Source organism: Xylocopa sonorina, chromosome 11 (assembly GCF_050948175.1).
Source record: "Xylocopa sonorina isolate GNS202 chromosome 11, iyXylSono1_principal, whole genome shotgun sequence".
Classification (NCBI taxonomy): Eukaryota; Metazoa; Arthropoda; class Insecta; order Hymenoptera; family Apidae; genus Xylocopa; species Xylocopa sonorina.
The window spans coordinates 10,354,974-10,380,595 of record NC_135203.1 but is presented as its reverse complement, the minus strand read 5'-3'; the positions used below and the strand labels follow the sequence as shown (position 1 = coordinate 10,380,595).

Sequence of the window (25,622 nt, the reverse complement as noted above, 5' to 3'; positions counted from 1 at the left end):
CGCGTTCGCGCGGCGACGATCTTTCTCAACTATTTATCCGTTCTACGGTTACCTCGTATTATCTGTACTCAAAGTTTTACGTTACGTGTACTCACCGATCTCCTGTATGTTCCTGTCATGATTTCCCTCGGTGAAAAACTGAAACAGAAAGAAGAGCAGATTGAAGGAGGACGACGGTCTGGTCGCGTGGTTCTCGCGAGACCTCACGCGGGCTAAACGCTTTCCCTTTCTCCGCTCGCCGCATACAGAGATCGTATCCACGCGTGGTTAGCTCCGTGGGCAGATTTTTTTTTTTATATTTCCGTGTTAATGGAACGCGTTCGATGGGATACACCCTCGAAGCGAAGAGAAGACAGACCAAATGGATCGGAGGGGAGGGAAACCTTTTAGCATGGGATAGGATACTGCCAGGAGAAGAAAATTTATCGGTTTCCTGATGGCGGACATCGATCCTCGGTAATAAAATATTTTTTGCCCCGTATCCAACTCCCTATCCTCTCTACTCTCTGTACTCGTTCCGCTGCTCGATCATCTCGTCGACGAATTCTAGACGCACGCTTCGAAGCCCGTGCATAATTTCATCGCCTTCTTCTCACTGCCTTATTAGTACGTCGAGAGGCAGCTGTGTAAACACGCAGGAAATACTTTAAAATATCCTTTCTGGGTTAAGCAGCCAGTACCCGGCACGCCGAGGAACGCATGTATTTTCGAAGCATTGAAACTGCGAGCTCAACGCGATATTATTGTACAATCCTCGATTCAGAGTTATGTCTGTTAGCCCTGAATGCATCTCGCAACCCGCTGAATTAATTCGCGAGAGAGGGCTGACGGATGACCCCCAAACGGGGAATACGTTAAAACACCAACAAACGCAAACAGTTCACCTCAGACGTTCCAACGCAAACCTCCACTCTCCAAAGAAAACAGATCCCACCCGCGATCCAAAAGAAAACCAGGTTTATTCAAAGCCTGCCTCAACGAGGAATAGAAGTCAAACCAAAGAGGGTTTCCGGGGCCGTGCAACGCGCGAAACTCCCAGCTGCTCGCGAAGAGCTAGCGAGCGCCGTCTACCCGTAAACGAGCTTTCTACTTCGCGAGCGAAAGAGTGCCATCACTCGCGGCATCGAATCGATACACGGTTGCATCCTCCGTTTCAGCTTCAGCTGTACGGGTATCGTATCCATTTGGGACGTCGACTAGCTTCGTGGTTCGATTAAATCGTGTGTAACACAGCCTCGAAGGCTTCGGAAACAACCGCGATCGGGATCGTTAGCTTCGCTTCCGGAAAGAGGAACGCGACGGGGGTTCTCCGCTGACACGAAACGTCCAAGTCGTCCTCAATGGGATACGGTCCGTTTGTGGAACGTCGGAGGCACACGGCGCGGTTGATTTTTGTAAATATACCGATGGATAGAAGCGCGAGAGCCAGCAATATCGACGTGACGCGTTCTCCGCGTCGATCCGACGAAATATCTTCCGCGCGAGCGCGCCCTGGAAATTTCTTCCCTAGCTGGGAATCGGCTTTTTACTCGGACGGGCGGTGTGTCTCGGGGAATTCGCTGGGTTCGTTTTCGCGAGTCGAAGCGAGGATGATTCGTCGCAAAAACGAGGCGACGGGACGGGACGTGAGTCCGATGAGACACACCGGGTGACACGAAATTCGAACGACCGTGGGAGGTCGGAGGTTGAAAAATTCCATCATTTAGATGCAAAACGAGTTATCCGTGAAAATCGCGATATCGATTGTTTTACGTGGGAAGGAGATATCGGAGAAGCGTCGCGTGCTTGTACTTATCGCTTGTAAATTGTAGATTCCCCGTTGAGGACGTATCCAATAAATGTCCAGGAAGACGAGAATAGTTCGAAGATTATGCTCCCGCAACGAAATTTTTATTCCACTAGTCTAGCGATGGAAATAACCGTAATCGGGTACTCCTTGGAAAAGTGTCCGCGATAACGCGGAGCAGCGCTCCGCCATGCCGGGACATTATGTGAGAACAATTCCGAACGACTTTTCTACTGCCTTCGGCAACAGGAAATCGTTTCAATGCCCGTTAAGCAGAGCATCTCCTCGTTCCCGCGGTTCAGTGGCTCACCCTTTTGTTCCTACCCTCCCACAACCATTTACAAAGGCGGCGAACGACCTAATCCTCGCGAATGTACCTCTATATTTCTGAAAAAAATATTTCACCCTCGAACGGTGAGGAATGGCGGAATAAATCGCCTCATAATCGATTCGATCGGGCAAGGTGCTTGAAAGACAATCTCGACTCTTCTGGCTGCGGGGAATTTGATACCTTCTGCCATTTTCTTATTGATATAGATTATGATCCATCCCTAACCCGTCCAGCCTGATGACCAGAAGGAGAAGAACTTTCAACCGAGTATCGGAAACAAGACATTACGTAGTATAAAAATTAATCACCTGCGACCCTCATTACGGTGATCCCGGAGACAGCATCGGGCTATTACTTTCCGTCTCCTTGTCACTGCGATAACTGTGAAAAATTGCGGCGACGCGCGGAGCGAAAGCGGCGTCGGCGATTAAACGAAACATTAATCGCGTACCGATTACGGTTAACCGTTGGTGGGAGCAGCGATTTCCCAAACAGAATTCTCTCGCTCGGTTTCGATTATTAAATCGCGCGGCGTCGTTGATTAATTAAATCTGAGCGCAGAGCGATACGTATTTAAACGAAGCTGCGACGCGAGCCCGTTTCCCAGTTCAGTCTTGTTCGAGCGGGAAATCGACGAGGAACCGGCTAAACGATCGATTATCCTTAATTGTGAGTTACCGATCACGAGGCGAGGGGCAAGCAGTGGGGTGGTAAATCGCGTTCGAACACCCACAGCGAAATTGGTAACGGCGTTCGCTCCAGTTTGACAATCGATAGAGGGACGGATTCATTGCCCGTTTTATCTGGAAATGTTCAACGTTCGATAGAACGGAGAGGAACGAACATTATCTCCGTACGAGAAAGTCCTCCGGGGATTGACAGAGCGCGAGTTTTCGTTCTTTATCGTCCGCGATCCGAGCAACCCTTTCACTGGGGGAAACGCGTCGCTGAAAAAAAGAGGAACGGGGATGTTTCGAATCGATTGAAGAAATTTATGACTTTCAACCTTGTGACTGCTTGCTAACTCACCGGGTGTCGAGCTATCGTGATGCATGGCGTCGAGGAAATCGAATAAATTCCCAGATTTGCTTATTTCTTAGACGTTAACATCGATAGCCATTCCACGTTCGGATCGAATGTACGTTGCTTATAAATTTCGAGCTATTCCTCGTTGTAGCCCGGACGAAGGATTTATGGGACCGTGCAAGAACACCCGGGGGTGGTTTCGATCGTAATATTTTCTTCCTTTAATTGGAAAACGCCGTGAACTCGATTTTGAGTGGCTCGTGTTATCTGTCCCGCGGAAAATGAGATATGATGGGAACCGTTCGGGCATATTGCGATGTCAGTCCGTTCGCAAGTGTCCGTTTATTGTATCTCCCGAGATTCAAAGCAATCCTCCCCAGCGCTCGACTCGAGGGAAGCGTCTAGATTTTCTTCGAGGGTCGGCCAGGAACAATATCTTTCTCTTTCTGCCGGCGTTGACACGTGAGATACGCCTCGTCCCGTGGAAATACGAGCCGAGAATGGACACCGTAAACGATTTTCCCTAAAAGAGTCGCGGGAACGAAGAGAAACGAGTCGCTTGAATGGTCGGAACGAGAAGGAACAGCTCGAAAATAGACTCTAATCGGGAAGCGAAGAAACCATGGACGACGAGCGGCGATATCGCGACTCGCCGTTTCTTCCTGCGCTTTTCACCTCCGCCCTTTCCGCGCTCGTCAAAATAAATGAAGCCCCGTTTCGACGTGTGTTTCCAGGAAACGGGATCCTCCGGTCGAGGTGGAGGCAGAAAATAAGGGCGGGAGATAATGATAGCGGGCAGAATGAAGGATAGACGGGGATATTCCATCGAGCACAACAGGATCGTAACAATGGAGAAACGTAGCGGGTGAATTCGCCGTCATAAATCAACCATCACCGAGACGGTCCTCGGCTACGCCCGATAACAGCTGTAGCCGAGGGAGTTTCAGGATCGTCGATATTTATCGCGGGGAAACCAATTTTTCGCCTACGAACAACTACGGCTAGGGAATCGTTATCGATACGGGCAATAGGAGCGAAGGAAACTCGAATTTGATAAATACGTGTCGAGTCCTTTGATAATTTATACGCGCGCGCGCGTCGACGCGGTGTTATTCGTACCCGGTTTTCATCGCGACAGCTTTTATCGGGATCGTAAACTGGCGACACGTAAGTGCAATGGTTTTCTCGATACTCGCTGACAAATTGTAATGTATACCGTGGAAATAAAAACGTATGGAAAATGGGCCATATCTTTCGCTTAGCGGACGACCCTTCTGGCTGAATTCTGCTTCGTGTTTTTGTGCGTCGCACGCGAAACGGATCGTAACCTTCGGCGAATGGAACAATTACGGGCTGTTAATAACGCAATCACCGTCAGGCAGGACGATGAAATGGCGAACGCGAAAGGTAATAATTCTGCCGCGGGTTTGGGCGCACCCTTCGCATTCGAATGCATTTCAGGCGGCGGCTGGATGCTAGTTAAGATAGTTTCGCTCGAACCCAAGGTTCGCGCGCCCCGTTTTGAATATTAATCTGACCGGAACCATTTTGAACATTCGCGTGGCATCCAGATTTCCGCGGAAAAACCGTGCCAAGCGGAACGACCGGAATCCGGATACGGTCGTTAGCATTAGATCGAGGCTGGTGTGGGTGTCGAAATTGCGGGTACTCAGCCTTCGAACAAATGCGATCGCGGTGAAATTACCATTGTTCGCACTCGTAGACTGTACGATAGACAAACGAGAAATAGTGTTTCTTATTACGAAATTGTTATTTTTACTCCACCAAAATATTCCAAGATAAACTGAGTAGACGAACAGAAAGTCGCGATAAAAGCAACCCATTCCTCTTGGATCTTCACGAACCGTGGAGAGTTCTTTGTATCATTAAAAAAAGAAATTGCAACAAGTCTCTCTGCCAGCTCTACCCCCTGTTTTCCCCCGAGGCGAGTGCATTCTCGAGAAGATTTGCAAAAAGTACGAGACACTGAACACGGGGGAAGCTCGTCGTAACTACCCATAAATTCCGTATTCGGTTTCCTGGTCGCCATCAGCGATTCCCCCGGATGCATTAAATTTGTTTTCGCGCAACAGCCTTATCTTTACGCCCTCCGCGTGTAGACAATGGAGTCGACTGGACAACCATACAAGATAGAAACGACGGTCCCCGCAGACGCGTCGCAAATGTATCCCACGAGAAAGCCACTCCAGTTCGCGGGGATGGAAGTAAATAATATCGAACCGCACGGACGGAGCCGATTTCCACCCGAAGTTGCCGCTCGTAAATCGTCTTATACGATTGATCGTGTCGCCCGTGTTAAATTCGCGCTGCCGGGCATTAATCGAGCGGAGCGTAAAACCGAAACCGTTTTACGACCGTCGCGCAATCGGGACCGCGTTACATATCCGCGATCGGTCGCGTCTTCCATCCTTCTTTCCGTTCGCTGGCAACAGACATATCTCGCGATGCTCGCTGGAAAACAGATTACTCGCCTACAAGCTTCCTTGAAACGCTTTTCGTCGAGGAATACCGAGGATGGAAACGAGACGACGCTACCCGCCTTGGACGCGGATATTCGTATCACGTCGCCGGTTTACGTGTTCTCCTCCCGATAGAAGAATAAACTGGCTCCCGAGTAAAAATGTTACTGTATTTTCATACGGGACTATAAACGATGTAACCGCCTTCGAAGCGGGATAACACGGAGCCGCTCGAATGTCGTTACCTAAGCGGGTCCGCTGATTTTCACGTTATTACCTATTACGCCACTATACGAGGCGCGGTGTCTAATTCAAAGACACTCGTTGGAATTGCAAAACGCGGGGATTGCGGGGAGCCTCGTTCCAACAGGGGCAGTGATTTCGCAGGACGTATCGACGACCGATTTGCCGCAAAAGGACCGATCGTAAACCGCGACGCCTGGTAAACTATAATTAAGCGCGGTGGCGGTGCTCGCGGCTGCGATTTGCATATAATCGGAATTAAACCGTTTCGTGGGGTGAAAGGAGGGAAGGTGTAGCGAGGTCTGGCGCCGCGCCAATCATTTTTCGTTCATTTCTCTCTCCTTTCTTACGCGTGGCAGGAGAAGCTCTTATTCTATCGCTGCTACTGATTCTTATGCGATCTTCTGTATTTATTCGAATCGTCGAAACTCCTTCGCGACACGAATTAAAAGTGCCCAGTAGCAGATTGCATCCGATTGCACGGTTGATGCAACACCGTCGTCATCCTGTAATTATTCCAGACTGGCGACGCCTACTTTGTAAATTACCGCCAGGACTGTCATCCACAAATGTAACTATCGATCCACCGCTAGACGTTTAAACACAGACGGGGTGTGGGACAGACTAAACGTTTTATAAAACTTCGTGGTACATGAATGGAAATATTGATCTTGGCAATAATCAAAGGTTGCGTTCTTTGAATTACGAAGCCTACAATTTTCAATTTTGTGCGCGGCTATACGATCGTTTCCCTTGCCAAAGAATTTCCCGACGTCGGAACAAATACGAGGGAAAGTCGCAGATGTTCCGATCGTCTTACTAGGCGCGAAAAGATCGCGGAGAAGTTGCAGCTGGATTCGCGGCTGGCAAACGCGCGAAAGTTCATCGCGAAAGTTCCACGGAACTGTCTCGTAGGGCAGCCTGTTTCCGTCTGGCGCAGACGAAGACTTGGAAAGTCAACACCGCGGAAAGCACGGGAGCGGCTTTAATAAATCGCGCGCGAATTCCACCCCGAGTTTTCAGCCACGACTGTCGGTATTGACCACGATGTTTCGCGAAGTACACGCGCTTGTTCTTGCTCCCACCTCGGCCTGCTTTCAACTTTCCCGGAAAGCGATACTTCGGTTTAGCGAACCGTCTTTGCGCGATGTTTCTTTTCAAGATTCGCGACTGGTCTCAGCGGCGAAAACATTGTTGGAAATTTAATTACGCCTTCGCAAGCGCATTGCACAGTCGAGTATTCTATGCAACACCTGCGCGGACGGCTCATTAAATATTCCATTCAGCTTCAGTTTTTTCAAGTTCCACAAACGTTTCGTAGCGAACGAAGGGTTCCCTCGCGAGATTCATCCGCGTCGGAAGACACGCGCTCAATCCAGCTAGAAAATAAACATTCGAACTCAAACGAACCTCCTAGTTTTCCATTCGATTTCCCATCGCGCCGCGGCGAACGGCTGTTTTTGGGTTAAACAATGTTCAACAAGATGGAAGGACACGGATTCAGGAATACACAATGGCCGCAATCAGCCGTGGACCCGCGCCGGTGTCCGGTCAGTTGTTTATTCGAAAATCGACTTCGCGTTCCCACGGAACGTGCCGTTTGACGAATGAACTCGGCCCACTCGACTATCCTCCTGTTCGACTCTTTGTCACCTCGACGCGGACCACCATCGTGACAGGGTGGAATTCAGCGAAACGATCGAAACCGTCGAGGAGACTACTGTCCCCTGTAATTTCTAGCTACCTAGTGGATTTAAATTTCTACCCTGACCAAGTGGATCTTACGAAACACCTGGAAGTTGATACATCTGGGTGCAATGCTATATTTAAACGATACTCTTACATAATCGAAACGTCTCGTCGATACGTTACGTTTCTCCACTGAAAGGGAGCATACTTCTAAAGCACTGACTTCAGTCTATGTCCCTTACGTAATAAATACTACTCGCAATGGTTTTATAATCGCTAAATCCACCCATTTTGGTACTATTGACCGATTGCAAATTTGTTTCTCTCGTATGAGAATCGTCCTTCGACCGTTCGTCTCGTTTCGTTTCATTTCATGCGCCCCGATCCGCAGTGGAGGCTGAATCCAGAGGAGCGCTCGTTATCGATGCCATTACAAGACGGGATCACGGGCACCGTTTTCAATTCCAATTAGGCTGGTATTCAACGACATCCGTGAGCCGCGCGGGGAACACAGGACAGCGGAAAAGGCCATAATGCTGCGCTGCTGCCACTCAACTTTGTCTGGACGGCGTGGTAAAAGCGGCAGAAACGCTTTCAGCGTGTCGAGTTGAAGATAAGCCACGTATACCCCCGTCCCTCAGGCTTTTCTTCCTCGACCTACTCTTTCCCGTCCTCCCTCTCTCACTGTCCTTCCCATTGGCCCGTTCGAGCGTGGCGCGTCGCCGTTTTTCGCCTTTCCTTAGCGCGAGGGAACGAAAGACCGTAAGGGATGAAAGCGACGTGGAAAACAGGGGATCGTGGCGCACGTTGAGAGAGGAGAGAGGATAGGTAGGCCGTTCGTAAAGGGCTTCTTCCGTTTCTTCTTTATTTTCAGACAGAATCGTGGAGGTGTTGCCGTGGCGTGGGATGGCCGGAGGGGTTGAAAACGCAACGAAGTGTTCGGACTAAGCCGGATGCTCCGCCGCCCCTTGATGCAAATGGCGTTGCGATTCGAACCTTGCGGTTTCGACCCTTTAATTTTCGAAAGTACAAACACCGGCCCGTGCGGAATGCCGGCACAAAGCCGTACTTTCGCCATTGAGGTGCTAATGCAAATGTTCCCAACGGCGGAACCCGGTGTTTTTCGAGAGTGTTACGACAGGATATCTGATCGCCCAGATCCAAGCGGCTTGCATATTAAAAACGGAAACTGAGTACACACTTCTTCCCATCGCTCGTCGCAAGCTTCCCTCTGCGCGGATTGTCGCGACTCCTATTTCGTGGATTAAATTTAAATCTCGTTCCGTACGTTTCTTTATTCAGAATTTCACGCTCGAAACGTTCGCAGAGATTTATCGTCGCGTTCGCGAGCTCCCTCAAATAAAGAAGATGGGTCGATTTCGTTACAACTTTCTTGCTCCTCTACTTTTCTTGGGTTAATTGGATCGGGGGAGTTGAACGTTTAAATTATACGCGCTCGATCGATTGGGTAAAGTCGATTTCTATCGCGCGTAGCACGAGCTGCGCGTGCCTCTCGTAATCTTATACGTCGCAAAGCATTCAGGGGCGCTTGTCGGCCTTGTATCTCGCGTGAGAGAAAATAATCCTGGCTTACGCCAGTAGTTCATCGACTGAAGCTCGATACCTATGCCTCCGTCGCAGGCTCGAGTGGAATCCGTTCGAATTCCGTGCCCACCGTTTCCGACTGCTCGACAATCCGTGAATCCTCGCGGACAATTCCGCGCAGATTGGCTAGGTACTTCCGCCGCCGCGACAAACCCCCGTCAGATATAATCGATTACGGAATTGTGCGCTTTAATAACGAAGGCTCCCGCGATCACTCGGATAATTAAACGACCGACGAAAGGCTCCAACAGGAGGGTCTTCTCCGCGATGGAAGACGAAGCGAACGGAAACGTGTCAGTCGTATTTCGAGGGACGCGTGACCCAAATTGCTAGCCTAATTGCATCCATTCTCGAACGTCTCGCGTCCCGTTAAAATTTCCACGAAAGAATATCGACTCGGAATTCGAATCATCGACGAATTACGAAACCGGATATCAAGCTAAACTCACGATCGACTGAGGCCACTTCCCTGTGCTGGTGGCCTGCCATTCGAAATTATTTCTAAACAATACCTGTGCCAGAGCTGAGTCCCATTCATCGGATCAGCCCTCACGTCCTCGCCTCACCTAGAACAAAGAACGGCGTTTCTGTTAATTAGTACACCGTCCGCAGGAGTAATTAAGGGGATGCAGTCGAGGCGATAGAAAGCGCGGTATACCCAGTTTTCGAACTCGACATTATCCGTATCTCCCACGTTCTTTTATACCAAGCATTCGTCCAGCGACGGGATTAAAGTAGCCGACACGACAGAGGCGATCCCGTGTCGCGTTCCCTTTTCCTTGTTGTCTTCTTTCAAGGACTCGTTATTGTCGAGACAAACGAGGAACTCAGCGGCGCGACGAGAAGCACAATAGCTTCCTTTCCGTCGAGCGTCCCTTCTGCGTACCGCCGAGCGATCACTCTCGTTACATCTCGCGGACAGTTTCGACGGAAACGCCCCCATTTACCGATGCGACCCAGACACCGCGATGGATCTAGACGAGCGTAGGAAATAAAGATGGGCAACGAATGGCTCGTAACTCCCCGAGTACACGGTTGCCTCTTCCATAATCATATCTCACACTTTGCCAGATACGTACAATTAGCTAAGGGCTTCGAAACAACCGGCGGGATACTAAACGAACTTTACGACCGGCCTGTATTCTCGGAACCAGGCGAACTTGTAGCACCGACCGAGTTGCGTTCCTATGCTGGGCCGGATAATCGAAATTATCGGGGATGCCACCGAGTTTCTACCCAGGTAATAACAGGAATTTCGCTGGTCATCCGCGAGGAACACGGAAGTGCGACGAGCAGGGTATTACGCCTGGTTTAATGAAAGGAAAGAGGGCGCGGGTCCAAGCCATCGAATAAAATAAAAGGTAACGAGAGAACTTTCCCGAAAACGGAGGGCCACGCTCGGAGCTTAATCGCGACGATCTTGACGCGGGTTTAGTGGGAAGCTGAACGAAACACGGAGAAAATAACGGTTGCAACAGGAAGCTGGAACGACGGAACGGCGCCATGATAATTCCGGGCTGAACGATTTCACCCAGCGAGATCCACCAGCGTACACGTTCTTGGATGGCCCGCAGCTGTTGAACTCGCGAGGCAAACCGGCCACGTGAGACTCTCGCGTTTCGTTCAACGACTCTCGTCGACGCGTTTACGAGCACCGTCGAATCGGCCATTACGTTCCCGCAGCATCCACGAAATTAGCGGGCCTCGATCCACCCTCGACTCGCGTTTTCAAGTTCGTCGTCAGGCAGCCATTATCCCGCTGGCTGGCACGTAAAGTTGACTCAAAGTTTCGCGCGTGCAGTTTTCGCGAAAATTTTATACCTACGATATAACAGCTGGAACTCTATTTACGTTTCCCCCAGGCGCGCAATGAAATTCAATGATGAGACTGAAAATTTCGCTAGGTATAATATCCGTGGCGCATGGAATAACCTCGTTGCGATAACTTGCTTCTCGGTTTGCGGGAGGATCGCGATTTTAGATGGTTGTTGTGACAGACATTTAAATAGGAAACAGAGCAAGGGAAAGCGAGCTTAATGTACATTCAGAGCATCGCCTCGGGCGATCAGGCTCCGCTCTCGAGGAACACCCTCGGAGAATTACCACCCCTAGCCGAGGGAGCAGCGTCGCCAGCGCGGGCAGCGTCGGAAAAAGGTGCTCGCCTCGAAAATAATGCTCCACTCAGACGTAATTGAAGTTTCTTTGGCTAAACTGTAGCTAGAAAAGTAATCGAACTTTTCAGTCGTCGAGAGAATAATTAAACTAAGGAGAAGTCGACCGTGTGCTTCCCGGAACGGTTTCGCCCGGTTTCTTTTTAATTATCGTTGGTTTTTTTTCACCTCGTTCTCGGAGCATGTGTGTTTAATAGAAACAAACGACGCAGTTTTATTAGAAGAAAAGGACGCTGTATAGCTGAGTCATTCTATTAGAGGAGTTTTTTTTCTTTTTTTCATAAGATACCCTTAGGGTCTCCTCGGGTTCTACGGAACAAAATTGGACGACTGCGTCCAAGAGGAGCTTCACGTCTCGGCAAACATTTCTGTTGGCCAATAAAACGCACCACTACGGCGAGTGTTATTGGAAGGGTATAAGCTTTGTTAACCCGCGCACGGACAGCGGGGAGATCTGCGTTGATATCATCTGGTCGACGTTCTGGGAATGAATTCGAAATCTCACGGAACGCGAGACCCGCGCGATATTCCAAACAATTCGAGACAGTAAAAGAAACGACTCGATATCATTTTGGCGAACGGTCTCCAGTCGGCAGTGATTCGTTTATCGATCACCCGACGAAAGTGTCCATCGGCGTTCGAATAAAAATTAAATTTCCCTGGGAATCTTCTTTGGCTCCAACCACGCCTCGTGTCGTAATTTGAAATTCATTGGGAATCAGTTGGGTTGCGTCGGTTCATTTCGGTTTATGTACTTCTCTGCAAAATTCACGCTTCGAAGTAGCTCCGCTTATTGCAAAGGGAAATATATAGGCAATCGATCTTGTTGGCTTGCCGCTATTTTTCTTTCCTCGTGTTACGTCGGGGCAGACTAAACTTTCTTGCTACCGACTTCCTGAGAGAACGGTATTCCTTGATTTCCCCTCCTAAAAATCGTAATCAGCCTGGCAGGCCACTCGATGGTACGCAAATAGCCTAATTGTCAGCGTAACGTGGAGTAATCCCAAGCGGAGCTAATAATTGTGTGCGCGGAGCGGACCAATCCAACGAGTTCGCGCAAATCGTTCAGCGAGCGTATATATACCCAGCGGACTTGTTCGAAGGAACGCCATCGCGAATGTGTATCACCTTTTGCGAAGTTCTCCGAGAGAAATACGATAAACTCGCGTCGAGACCTGCTTCTTCCCTCTGGACACTTTCGAAGGAAAGGTGACAATCGTAAAAAGAGGAAAGCGAGAAGAGTGGACGTTCTGGGTGCGAACGGCGCCACAGAGTGTTTCTCGTGAACGGGCAACTTTTTTCGTTCCCGTGGAAAATGAGAATATCGGAAACCGATCGATCGAATTCGCCGCTGTCGGTCGGCTGGCCGCTAAGAGTACGTGACAAGGCGGAACGTTGCAAGACGAATGGGATCGGGGGAGGTTAACGGATAAGTTTCCGCGATTCGTGGATAGGTCGTGATTCAGACGAAACGGGGGCGCGAGGACTCGACGGAATTAGTTTGTCGAGCAATTTTCGAATTCGCATGGAAACGAGACCCCCAGCCGTTCGAGGACCGGCCCATATGGCGCCGCAAAACGGATGAAATGGACGGGCGCGACGTGAAATGTTGTCTTTCGAACGCTGACAATTCATTAGCGCGTTCGATTCGGACGCTGTCGATAATTGTGCAATTGCACATACAGACGTTTAATTAACCGGTGCGAGCGTGACGGCTCTATGCAAGGCCCCAGTGTCAACGTTTATTCGTATATTGCCACGGGGAATATAGACAGAGCGTGAGCGAGGAGGTCTAAAGAAAGTGAACCGTGTAATTCGACGTTAAATATTACCCGACGTGATTCGATGAAAGAACGTCAGAGCGAAACGTCGTCCGGTTTGTTCAACCGGGCCATTCAGCTGACTTTTTCCACTTCTGATTCACGGTCGTTCGATTCTCTCGACGATTATGCTAGCTGCGATCGAAACGTCGATCCACGCGGGTCGGTTTAATAGGATCGCGATGATGTTAACGACGATTTTTATTGGATCTCTGACGAGCAAGTAAAATATCCTAAAAGAAACGATGGAAAACAGTTTTGGGAAACCCTCGTCGCTTCTCGATGAAATTTATGCTGGCTGTTTTATTGCCGGTAATAAAATTGGTGGGAGGGAATTTTTGTTTAATCGGATAAAGCGGAGAGAGGCTCGCTCGTCGTGGGTACCAATCGACGACGCCGCGCCGCAGGATCTTTCATCTCGACTACCAGGAATTAGTTCTCCCTGGCGGATATTAAATGAGTGATTACAATGTCGTAGACAAGAAAGTCGCGGCAGGAGGTCCCGTATAAGGATTATTACCAGTTTCATACCGCGTCAGCGGGACATAGCCGCTACTTTCGCCACGAGCTTGGATATTAAATTCTATTTTCATAAAACCACGAGAGATTCGACGATAGCGGCTTGATTAAGACGTTACGCTCCGCCGTCTGATAAAGAACGGACGTGTTCGCGAGGTGGAATCGTGGAACTCCGCCAATGAGACGTCCCTCGTAACTTTTTCTAATTAATCGTCGAGATCAGGACAATCCCTAACGGAGAAGGTAAACGGCGGAACGATCGAGAAGACTCGAAACGTTCCGCGTCTTCCCTGTGAAATTGGTTTTTTCAACTTGACCCACTTTCCTATTTCACTAAAAAATTGCAATTGTTCGTCGAGCCAACAAAGTACGCTCGCGTGAAGTACGTATTTTCATTCGGAACAGTCTTCGAGTTGATTTCGATTCCAGGTCAGATTAAAATCATAGTGTTCGCGTTGATTGAACTTCGATCCCCGATCATTTCGTTATCCATATCGAAGGCCTGGCGAACAGAAATTACGTATTCATTTACGAGGATCCTGCGAGCAGTTTCCAAAATCTACCCTCGTCGCAACGCGATCACAGAATTTTCTATTCGGGTTGCTGACAGAACGAAATAACGCGTATACGTGCTCGAACTTGAACGAACAAGAATTCGATATCTCTACTGAAGAACATCCACCGCTCCCTCGGATCATTTCTGCTTTATTCGTAGCTCGTGGGACCTCCTGGTGTCGTCGAAACGCATCCATAAATACACGCACGCGTCTATCCGAGGTGCTCAGGTACGCGGAGACGGGGACTCGAGGCTGGGACAGATTTTCATTTCCCATCCGCGCCGCACAGAGTGGCTCTCGGCTGAGATATATGGAAAAACTTCAGCGAGCGTAAACTTTCGAATAATGTTGTTTTTCCCAACGGAAACGAATCGTGAGGCTACACGCTCGCTTCCGTGATCAAAGAAGAAGTCACGGGGTGGTACTTCCTGAAAATCTTCGCGTCCTCCGTGTGTTGGGGCTGTGGTACGTGCCTAACAAATGGTTGACGCGCGCTACCGGAAACGAATGCGTGCTTCGCGCTCCGCGGACGAGGGAAACGTTCGGTATAAACCGTGATCGCGCCGCGTCTGGTTTATCAAACAGGGTATCGAAATGCGGGTTTAAACAGGGATCGATGGTGAACTATTTTTCGTACGAGGTTCGCTGTTACGAATATTTACGGGACGCGTCCTGCAGCCATATTGATTTTCCAGACGGTTATCGTGGGAGCCTTGACCCTGGAAAATCGGACGAGTCGTATATTTTCCATCGTCAAACGGTGACAGTCTGATTTTTTCGTTGGAGGATCGGCAGACCGTGGTTCCGGCGCGGTAGCGGACGCTCGCTGAAACCTGGTGTCGATCCACAGCTTGAAATCATCGATTATCAAATGACGGGCCGGTCTGCCCGCGGTCGAAACGCGTGATCGATTGAAAGAGTAATTGCGATTGTCCGGTTGGACGGAATCCAGAGCAACAAGTTTTCCTGCGTGCTGCGAAATTGCTCCCGACTGCGGGTTCGAAAAAAGGAACGCCCACGGTTCTTCTGGCGGATTACACAGTTACGTTCGCGGTCGCGCTGATTTCGCGTAAATTTTTAATGCCCGCCGCTTGTTGGATTAAATATTTCAAGCTTCGAATCGGTTCGCGCTCAGTCATCAGAAATTTTCTCGAAATTCTGCTCGTTACGTTCACGCTCGTGTCAATTGCGAGCCGTAATTGTTTCAGTTTGCAATTGGTACTGTAAGGAAATCAAAGTTAAAAGTCGATTAACGCGTTTCATTGGTCGCCATCGATGATGATCGTAAATTATCACATCGTTACTGCGTCTATTTAGATAACTGTGATACACGATACGAAGGAGGATCCACTTCAGAAGGAGCATCTATTACAATAAACCTTTGGACGAGTGAGGTAAAATCGCGTGTGCATCGTCTATCAGAGAAACATTTAATTAATTCATGCATTTGTCTGGCTTTGATCCAAGTGCCTCGCGGAGTTGTGGTTTGGATAGAATTTTCATCGTTCCATGCGACGCAATTAATCCTTCTTTTCCACGAGAGCCCGTTGTCTGACGGGACTAATGGTAACCACCTTCGTACCGAATATGGAAATACTAATTTTCGTGGGTTTTTAATTCACGAATCGTCTACCGCACCATCGTGACTCCGTCTGTTCTACTATTACTCCTACTCTGGCAATTCTGAGAGCCTCTCGAGCCGACCGGTTCTCCCTCGAGGATCGTAATGGCGATGAAAATTTTCTCTTTGCAATTTTGCCGGTACGCGGCCACGCGTGACCAGGAAACGGTCCAATTACGAAACGAGAGTGGAACACAATGACGAATACGGAGCAGACGATTCCGTCGAGAGCGACTTCAGAGGAAAACGACTAGCCGGACGACGATAGTTTTCCATTCTTCTTAGTCCCAGGTTGGTCCAGGATCTGTTCGAAAACGATCTCGCAAGTTTCGAGCGATCGTTAGATTACGATTCGGTCGGCTTCGACCTCGAACGCGTCGTAAGCCCTTTAATCGTCGACTTTGCGTTCCCCCGGGGATGACGCGACCCGGACTTACGACGACAGAATTTCATGAAAATTGCGAAAGTTCGACGGGGAACACCCGAAGAACTTTCCGCGGCCGTCGTTCCCATTCGAGACGCGCTACAACGACGATCTTCGAAGGATCCTCGTGACCGAGGAAGGGTCGAATGGCAGGTAACGAGGTCGGTTGAAGGACAGGGTGGAGGAAGGGCGGCATGAGGGCTGTGAATGGTCCGGGGGAATCAATGAGAATGGCGTCGCTCTGGGGCGTCGACGTTTAGCTACGCGCCGCGACGCCGACTACTCGCGAGAGTCCCGCGCCTCCTCAAACATCCGACCGAGGGAAGATAAACAGAAACGGAATTCGCTCGATCGGGGCGATTACCTTATTGCCTTTTCGCCCGTTGCTCGAGAGTTCGCCCTCGAGTCTTCATAATTCGACTTCGAATTAAATCGAATTTAACAGCGTAGAATCCAGGAAATTCTAGCCTACTCCGGCGCCCCGCGGAGCAACGTAAAATTTACGATACGCCGGCAAACAAAAGGCCGCGAGCCGGTTCGAGGAGTTGTTTCGGTTGTTGAAACTCTAATTTAACTTAACTTAAACGAAGTTCCGTTCAAACACGTTTCGTGGATTTTCCAGCGAAAATTTGCGAGAGTACCGTTCGCAGCGGGCAACGATTTCGCGTTTCGAAATAGTTGCATCGGCAAGCGTAGGGAACCGTTGACTGTTCGTTATGAATTTAACGCGGTACCTAGGCAAAATGGGATCGATTCGGGAAGACAGAGAAGTTCGATGAACTCACAAATCACCGTCACCGACTGGTGAATCTAGATCGAGGGTAAGGAATTCGCGCGGCGAACAAGTACGCGGGACAACGTTTAATAGAGTGCAATCGACGCGGTGGCGGTTGCTCTTAAGGTTGCACCCGCGCGCAAACGTAATTGCGTCCCACTACCCGAGGCCGTCTTTAGCCAGATTCCACGGAAAGTTTTTCCGTCGCTGGTGCCGCGCTCCAAAAGAGACAATTCGTACGCGTGACGTCACGCTGAGACCTTTAAACCTTAATTACAGCGTCAGGGTTTTATCGAGAATCGTTCAATCTTCCATTGTTTACGATTGTCAGCGCGAAAAGAGGGCGAGCACCGGCTTTTGTCGTCCCGGAGTCGTGTCCAGCATCACGCTGCGCTCAGGAATTTATGTGATATCCCAGCAGCGTGTAGTTGAAAGTCCTCGATCGTCGCGCGGTATCGTTTCAGGGCAGTGCGTGAAATAGAATCGAACCCTCTCTAATTGGTCGTGTCCGTGGCAAATTATTACGCGACGTCTGTTGCCGCCTGTTATCGAAACGGTTCGATTGTGCGGGCGGATATACCGGCGGTGGTCGAACACCGCGTAAAACGTCGCGGATGCGAGGGGAAACTCGTTTCGTCGATCGAATTACGCGTGTTCCCCCTGTCGATTTACAATTTTCCGCGACGGGTCCCGTGATATTTTCCCGCGGACGTACGACCTGGCAAGGTTTATATTTCTGCCGGGGCGAACGGCGATCGCTTGCTAATCTGCATACGCATCGACTGGCGCATACAAATTGCACGCATGCAAATAGAAACGCGATAGGCGCACGTGCGAGCACCGTGACATTGAATGCAGAAGTGTATCGGAGCCTGGTCGGTGATGTCGATATACGTACGTACCCATAATACACTGTGTAGACGGCACAGCCGCCGCGAGTACTACGCGTGTGCGATACATTTCCTCTGTGCACGCGTACCGATAGAATCCCCGAGGGTATCTATTACGGAGGTATTCAGTCGTTGGAATTGTTTCGCCCTAATCGTCATCTCGTGCGGCTCCTAATTTCGTGGCTCTGTAAACAACCGTATGCACGCCACGTCGCGGAAGAAGTGATCCTCTTCCTGCAACCCGTACGTGGCGTTTAATTTCCGGGAGCTCTCGCAACCGGCGCTTCCGTTTCTAAAACGGGTAGCCACTTCGATTCGTCGAAGCGGACCGGTCGTCGAGTGAGTTCGATCGAACACTCAGACTTCCTGCAACTTCTTCTTCTTCTTCTTCTTCTTTTTTCGAAGAAAGAGAATGAAGAGGACGAACGTAAGTTACGAGAAACGAAGAATAATGCTTCAAAGGCGGTGGTATTGGCTGGTAGATACGTTGGACGATGTCTATGACGAGAAAGACGAAAGGTAAATGGGATTTGGTACGTATCGTTGAATGCACGACGGTCATTCGTGTCGCGAATCGAGATGTTTGAAAGACGTCGTTTCACCATCCATCGAACCGAGTTCTTTTGGACGTTTCAGAAACGGAGTATATAGACGCGCGTTAAATTGTGTCCCGCAGACTCCAACCTGCTGGTAATAAACGATACGGTCTTCCGCGACTGAAACTTTGCGAAATATAGCTATTTTTGGCTGCCAATCAATTGCACGTCGGCTCTCCCTCTGTTAATCCCATCTAAATTGTACAACGATCATTCGATCCTGTTTAACAGTTTCCGACTAATTCCAAATAGACGCAAGACGCATTCCGTTGGTATTACCCCGGATCCAGAAATAGAAGAACCTTTTAAGAGTACCGCGTTGGTTCACGCGTTGCGATTAATCGCGCGTGCAACCCTTCAACGCGGTTAATCCTGAGCAACGTAGAAAATTCGAAAACTTCGGGGGCGTTTCGCGAGTCCTCCTGCTTAGCGGAAGTGCGATTAATATTTGAAACGCGCCAACTTCGCGCGACAATTAATACGGGAATTCCCCTCGGCTAAGTATGCTCCACTACATTGTTTTATCGCAGAGGTGGGATTATTTGCAGCTAACAAAATAGTCCGTGCAAAACCGGATGTGTCCGATGGCCGGGCACAAAACGATAGCCACGGACGACCCAAATAGTGATGAGCGCTCCGATAACCCCGATTCGACCGATGAAGAAGCGTGGAAATAGGATAATAAGACTTTAGTCGAGAGGTGAGGTGAGGTGACGAGAAACGTGGGCGTTGCACTTCCTTCGAGTGCTCGCCCACTTTTTCTTTTTCTTTGTTTCGACACGCCGCCGTGGGTTAACGAGGGAGCTGTTGCGTATAACCGGAAGAGAGCAAGCCTCAAGCTGTGCTGATTCGTTCTCCGGGTAGGAAAAAATCGGCTGGTTTAAAATTGCGAATTTCACGAACGCGACGACGCTTCGTTCGAACGAGAATGATCGCTTTTTCTCTGGTAGAAAGACCAGTTGCAGAAAATACGAGACAGAAAGAAGGGAATGTAATATTTACGTGGACGTTTCTCGATTAACTAAGGTTACCCCGGGCCCGAATTGGCAAAAGTCGGATTCAAAGGAAGCGAATTTCGCAAACGGAGCTTCTTCGTTGGAAGACAGAGAGGAACGCAGCACGGCCAAGCGATCTGGGGAAATGTCTGTGGATTCGTGTAAACATGTCGTACCTCGAGATTGAAGTTTGTATACGAATCAGGGGGGGATCTGCGCTCGAATAAAATGTCAAAAGTCCGCACTTACGTCCTATCGCTTCAAACAAAACTAAAAATGGAAGAAGCTGGGATACCGTGGAGATGTCGGGTGCTGATAGATTGCTTCCTCGTTATCGTCGCGGTGCCCGTGAAATTATTGACTCGAGCGGGGCGGAGGGAGGTTCGACCAGGAATTGCTCTCGAAACTTTGCTCGATCGAAATCTCGAACTGGACGAATGTAGGTACGCGACGTACAGCGAAGAGAGAAAACTGTTCAGAAGATGAGAAATCAGTGGAGGAGCGCGGTACGTATGTTTCCCTAAATTTTGTCTATTTTCAGGAAAATATAAGCGAAGACGCGGATTGAAACGATGACAACGAGACACGAGACAGTTCGTCCTATTTCGTACGGTACAAATGTAAATGGCCACTTTCCTCTGGGATGGATCTAAAGTACGTCTCATTCTCATTCAAGGGGTTGTCGCTTCTCCTGCGTCATCCCCTGCGACAACTTCCATTACGAAAACTCAGTGGTTGCTCTCAACGTTTCTCTCGACTCGCGCAGAAACTTTCACCCGCGACCCCTCCTCCTATTGTGCTCGCCGATTCGCGTTGCTTAAAAAAATGCACGACCCTTTTGAAACGGGCCCGAGGATAGGTAGGAAAGGCTCTCGAAAGCGACACGATTAATTATACCGCTTGAACGGGTCCGGGATTCATTCGATTTGTCTACACCAACTAAACCGGGTGAAACAGTGGCGGTGGTTAGCGGAATGAATTTATTCATTGCGTGCCGTCTTCGGGATGGTTTATCAGACAATGGAGGAGAAATCCAACGGGTTAAACTAGATCGTGCGGATAGATTAAGAAGTGCACGCGAACGCTGCCGGTAACCAGGTTTCAGTGTTCGAAACTATGTATCGAGGTGGAGATTTCCAAGTTCTTAACGAACAGAAGATTATCTTTCGATCGAAGGACGTTTATCATCCGACGTTTTGTAAATCGAGCAATTGTAGTATCTAACGATTAACCGTGCGATTATTCAAGATGAAACGAACGAGGGGTTCTTGAAAACAGCAGGGAGAACGCGTAAACTTATATCACGATTGAATTTGAGTGATGTTCGTTCGTCATCTTCCAGCATGACGAACGGATGAATCCGGGTGGATTACGTAACAATTTGCCACATGGCGCAATACCGTGCCGGCGTTTCTTATCCGTGGGAAAAAAATAGCAACGTTCAACCAAATAATCTACGAAAGCTGAACGCAATTTATATTCGTTCCGCTCTATCGGATGCGCGGGCATTTTTTTCAATCGGCGCCATGTTTATCACTATTTCCCGACGTCGGGGCACGTGTCCTGGCGCACCGGGTCGGATGTATAATTCAATAAAAAATGCGATTCGTTTCGACTGTGATTTTGAAATATTAGTCCGCAGTCACGTTATTTCATTAAACGGAGTTATAATAAATAGCCGCCACCCTCGCTGACAAATGGGGGAAAAAGGGAACCGGTGAAGCCAAGGAGAACGTTTCCGTAACCGAGCGATATATGCCAAATATTTCGAAGGGGATTTCAACCCTTTCTTCTCTTGAGGAGACGTCTCGTCTAAAGCCAATGTTTATGGTAAATTTCTGTTTAAATGCAAATATGAAGGAGCTCCTTTGTGTCTGAGAACGAGAGCCACTCGGCGAAAACTATCTATAATACAACGATTCAACGGTATTTCGATTATTCGTAAAATCATCGGACGATCCTCGCTCCTCTAAAGCATCGAGTGTCCCTTTAGAATTCGTTCCTTCCGCCCGCCGTTTTCTGCGATTACACTTGCAACGGCCATTTTTATAAACTACAGTAGAGAACATTTCGAGCAAGGAAGCACTTCGCATCTGGTAATTCGCCTCAACGATTTTTTTACGACCGGCATCTTTAACGACATAATTGAATCACAGTCGAGAATAACCTCGCTTGTAGAGAGACACGGGTAACGTGCAACGATACGAATTCCGATTCGATAACCAACCAACTGCCAGCGTAGTTTTTATTCCAAGCGTTGCCGGGTGAAGTAAAATTAATAAATCATACGGCGGGCAGAAAAGTAACGGCGGAATGTTCCGCGTGTAATGATTCATACGAGCGAGCGAACGATTCATCGTCGAAAAATGATGTCGTATATCTGTCGACTCGAATTCGGGGGCACAGGGCGGCCAGCCGTTCGAATTTCGATTTATCGAACGGCGAACACTTTACGAGACGCTTAATTCTGCTTAATCTACAGTAATAGTCGCGTCGATACTCGGAGCCGTTTTTAAATTTGAACGCTCGTGTAAACGTTCCGGCCTCGAATTGAATTACAATCATAGAGAGGGATGATTCTGCGCCGATATTCGTTACGCGAGTAATGTTTTTAATTGGATAAGCGCACCACAATCGAATGGAGTTTCGAACGAAGCTTCATTCTTTTGCTTCGCTCAGGCGGTATAACGGGATTTCCCTCCCATCGTTCCCATTTTGCGACGCATTTCGATAGAAATTATACACATAAAAAAGGGATAAAAACCACTGATGCTGAAATAAAAATGTATATATACCTGTTGTCGTTCCAGGAGCGAAACGAAAGTTTCGTGAACTAGCTCCGCCTCGATAGAGGGAAATGTGCATTCCTTCGGTAACGATCGCTAACGGATCTCTACAGTTTATAAATTTCGCCGCAGCTACGCGAAGCCTTTGCTGCTGGTCGTTTGAAATTAATTAAAGTTATACGACTGGTCCGTCACCTCGGTTACCGGAATAGTTCAATCAGCGGGACATGCTCGGATAGAGTGCCGTGTCGTTGAGGCGAGGAGCGTCGAAACAGGGCAAAAATCGGAGACACGCGGGATGAGAGTTTCCAGACACCTACGAGCCTAGGGTGATTTTTAGAGATCTGCGAATTCTCCGAGCTGAGTAGACATTGAGCGACTATTTGTCTGGAAATTACGCTCGTGATTGACGATCGATCGGCTCGGAAACTTTTAACGGTAACCAGATGCAAGTTTTCGAGGGTGAAACGGAACGAGATTGCGAAATACGAGAGTGTAATTGCGAAAGCTCGCGCGCTTTTTATTGCAATGCTGCTGCCGTTCCCGTTGTAACAATAACGGGCTTAAAACTTGTGCTTCCCACGGAAAATTTTCGCTCCTCCTGTCGGTTGGCTATGAATGGAGCCAAGAGGTGTACATAATCGAGAATAATTTGTTGCGCGATCCGACTGAAAGGTGCGTACAATTTTTAAATCGAGCGAAGCTATCGAACGGGATGAAACTGACAAGAAATGGCAGGATCGAGAGAACCTCTTTCGTCGTAATCTCGCTGCACACTTCACGCTTGGTATCGCAATTTTCCTGTAAATATCGCGCGGTCGAATCCACCATGCCTTTGCCAAGTGTTTACAAAACTACGAGACAAATTTTCTACACCGTGAAACAAATAAGAGACAACGCTCGTCCTCCGATAAGCGTCTTCGACCTTCCGGTTGAACGACCATGCTCGAATCTTTCGGGCGCACCAGCGCGGGGGAAGGTGGCAAATAAAAAACCAAAATACGGGTCGCACAATATCGCGCGATCGAAAATAAAGAGTGATTCACGAAACTTTCGTTTGCCTCTTTGAGGAGCGGGCACGTTTTAACTGGGCGAATCGGTAATGTAATGGTGTAAATAAAGCGACCTTGACTTTCTGGCATTTCCGGGCGGCGATAGATCTTGATTGCTTTCTGAGTGCCTCCAGAGGAAACCGTTCTCCACGGGATGCGTTCCAGCCGACTCCGCCACGGCACCACCACTTCTCTACCTCGCACTGCGGTTCACGTGATCGATGCGCGAGAGGGAATCACTGCGTGCGTTCAACGCGAGGTGATCACACGGTCACGCGACTCCTGGATCAGCGGCGGTCCTCTTGCCACCGGGGGTAGCCGGTAGCCGGACTCTTTGAATGAAGAATAGCCGGAAAACACGGGCACGTGACCGGAACGTTTCACACCGCGACGCCAGAGGTTGGGATACATCCGAGGGACGCTGAGGTGGTTGGAATTTCTTGGTGAAAGAAAGAAAAAAGGGGGTGGGAGGGTGAGGGTGAAACGAAAGACACCGACACAGGATCCGATCGAAGCACGCGAAACCTTCCACGGTTGAATCGTTCGCGGCGCGGTCTGGGCGGTGACTGAGCGGACCGAGGCGTCTCGACGCACGGCATCTCTCCCCTCGACACCCCCCTCCCTCTCTCGCTCACTCACTCTTTCTCTCCCTCTCTCTCTGTCTCTCTCTTTTGCTCTCACTACATCCTGCAAGCCTGACGGATACCACTTTTCGGCTGTACCGTAGTCCGCCTCCGACTTTGCCGCGTTATATCCGACGTTGTTGATATTTACCCTTTCCGCGGCACGTTCGACGCGCACTCCGAGACTTACGTGGTACGCGTGTGTCTGCGTAGGAACTTCGAGATGCGTGCGCTACGGTAATTTCAAGGGAGATGACCCTTACGGTTCGTGGCCCTTTTAAACGAAGAAATTAGACAAAGGTGATGAATGGAACGGGAATGGAACGGCTGGCAATAAGAATTAGGGGTAGCGCTAACCCTTCCTTGGTTACGCGATCTATCATCTCGTTTTACTATACCGCGATACGCTTCGCTGCTCGTACCCGCGGCTTTACGAGGATATATCGCTGGCGTTTTCTTCTCTTTTTAGTGGTTAATGGTCTATAAAAAATTCGGTGTTAACGCTCGGGTTAATTATGTAGTTGACGAAAGAAGGTGTTGGATAGGCAACTGCATCAAAGTCGTAACGACGAGATATATTATGCTACTCGATCATCGATAAGTTCAGATCTTCCTAGAAACTGTAGAAATGTTACGCAAGTGAAACCTAAGGATAATCGAATCTTCGTCAACTGTATTTCACTTTTTCTCTAGCCTTCGACAGAAGGAAGGCGACAGAAATGTTGGATCTTTTGATTAAGCTTGTTCTCGTTTCTTCGTACGTTATACCGTTTCAGATCGCCCTCGAGCGCAGCCGAACAGACAGAGGGAAATAAAATTTCGTGAAATATTCACGAAGACGAATTCGTACGAGAAGAGTGTTCCAGTCGATGAAAATAGAAAGCGGCAGAAGGAATCGATTCAATGCGAATGTCGACTTTCTGGATACTGGGCGTTCCTGGATGACGAAACGGCTTTTCAATTACCAACCACTCGATCGTGCCGCAGCCCGGCGAACAAACGTTTCCAGAAACAATTACGACTAAAGAAGCAAGCTGTTAAATCCACCCAGCAGCCAGCCCCATTCTTGCCAAGCGAATAACGAATTGTCGTTGCTTAGGCGCCGGAAACGTTCCCCGTTTAGCTTGTTCCGGTTAACGCGACGAAAATGAGCTCGTTGAAAATTTGTAGTTCACTCGAAACAGGGAATGAACTACCCTTTGATGGAATATAGATTAAAATCAAGCTGACTGCGTGCGTATTCCGTTCGAAATTATTTAAATTACTAAAAAATAAAGGACAACCGTTTTTAATTACGCTTATTCAGAAGGTGAGATTAATGCTTTACAAGTTGCCCATATAAAAAGAGAAATTATCTGCGCTAGGGAAGCCAACTCATTTCAGCCAACCTTATTCCGCATTTTTCAATCAGGTAACGTAAATTTTAGACCGTTTCGTGTTCGCGTGTATTTTTTTTCCGAACGACATCCCATTTTTTAAAACGGAGATGCACGCTCGAGGAACATCCCACCCCTTGAGGTGACTTTAATTTAATCAGTCCGATACCGGTAGCGGCCTGTAAATTATGCGCATGCATATTAAAGCGGACCGATTTTCAAGACCGTCCCCCGATTCTTTGCGCTGCGACTAATTG

The 25,622-nt window shown here is 48.9% G+C and overlaps 1 protein-coding gene across 9 annotated transcripts in view; it reads right to left on the bottom strand.

Moving 5' to 3' along the window:
• Trpgamma (Transient receptor potential cation channel gamma) overlaps positions 1 to 25,622 on the bottom strand; it is a 61,900-nt gene that overhangs the window by 35,352 nt on the left and 926 nt on the right. For 5 of the 9 annotated variants that reach the window (XM_076904029.1, XM_076904033.1, XM_076904036.1 and 2 more), the window contains exons 1-3: positions 23,441 to 23,920; positions 9,673 to 9,726; positions 96 to 138 (exon numbers count right to left, since the gene is read on the bottom strand). The gene's annotated coding sequence lies outside the window, so the exon portion shown is untranslated. Of the gene's footprint in view, positions 1 to 95; positions 139 to 9,672; positions 9,727 to 23,440; positions 23,921 to 25,622 lie in introns of those variants that run through there. The other 4 variants (XM_076904035.1, XM_076904038.1, XM_076904030.1 and 1 more) reach the window with 3 other exon arrangements.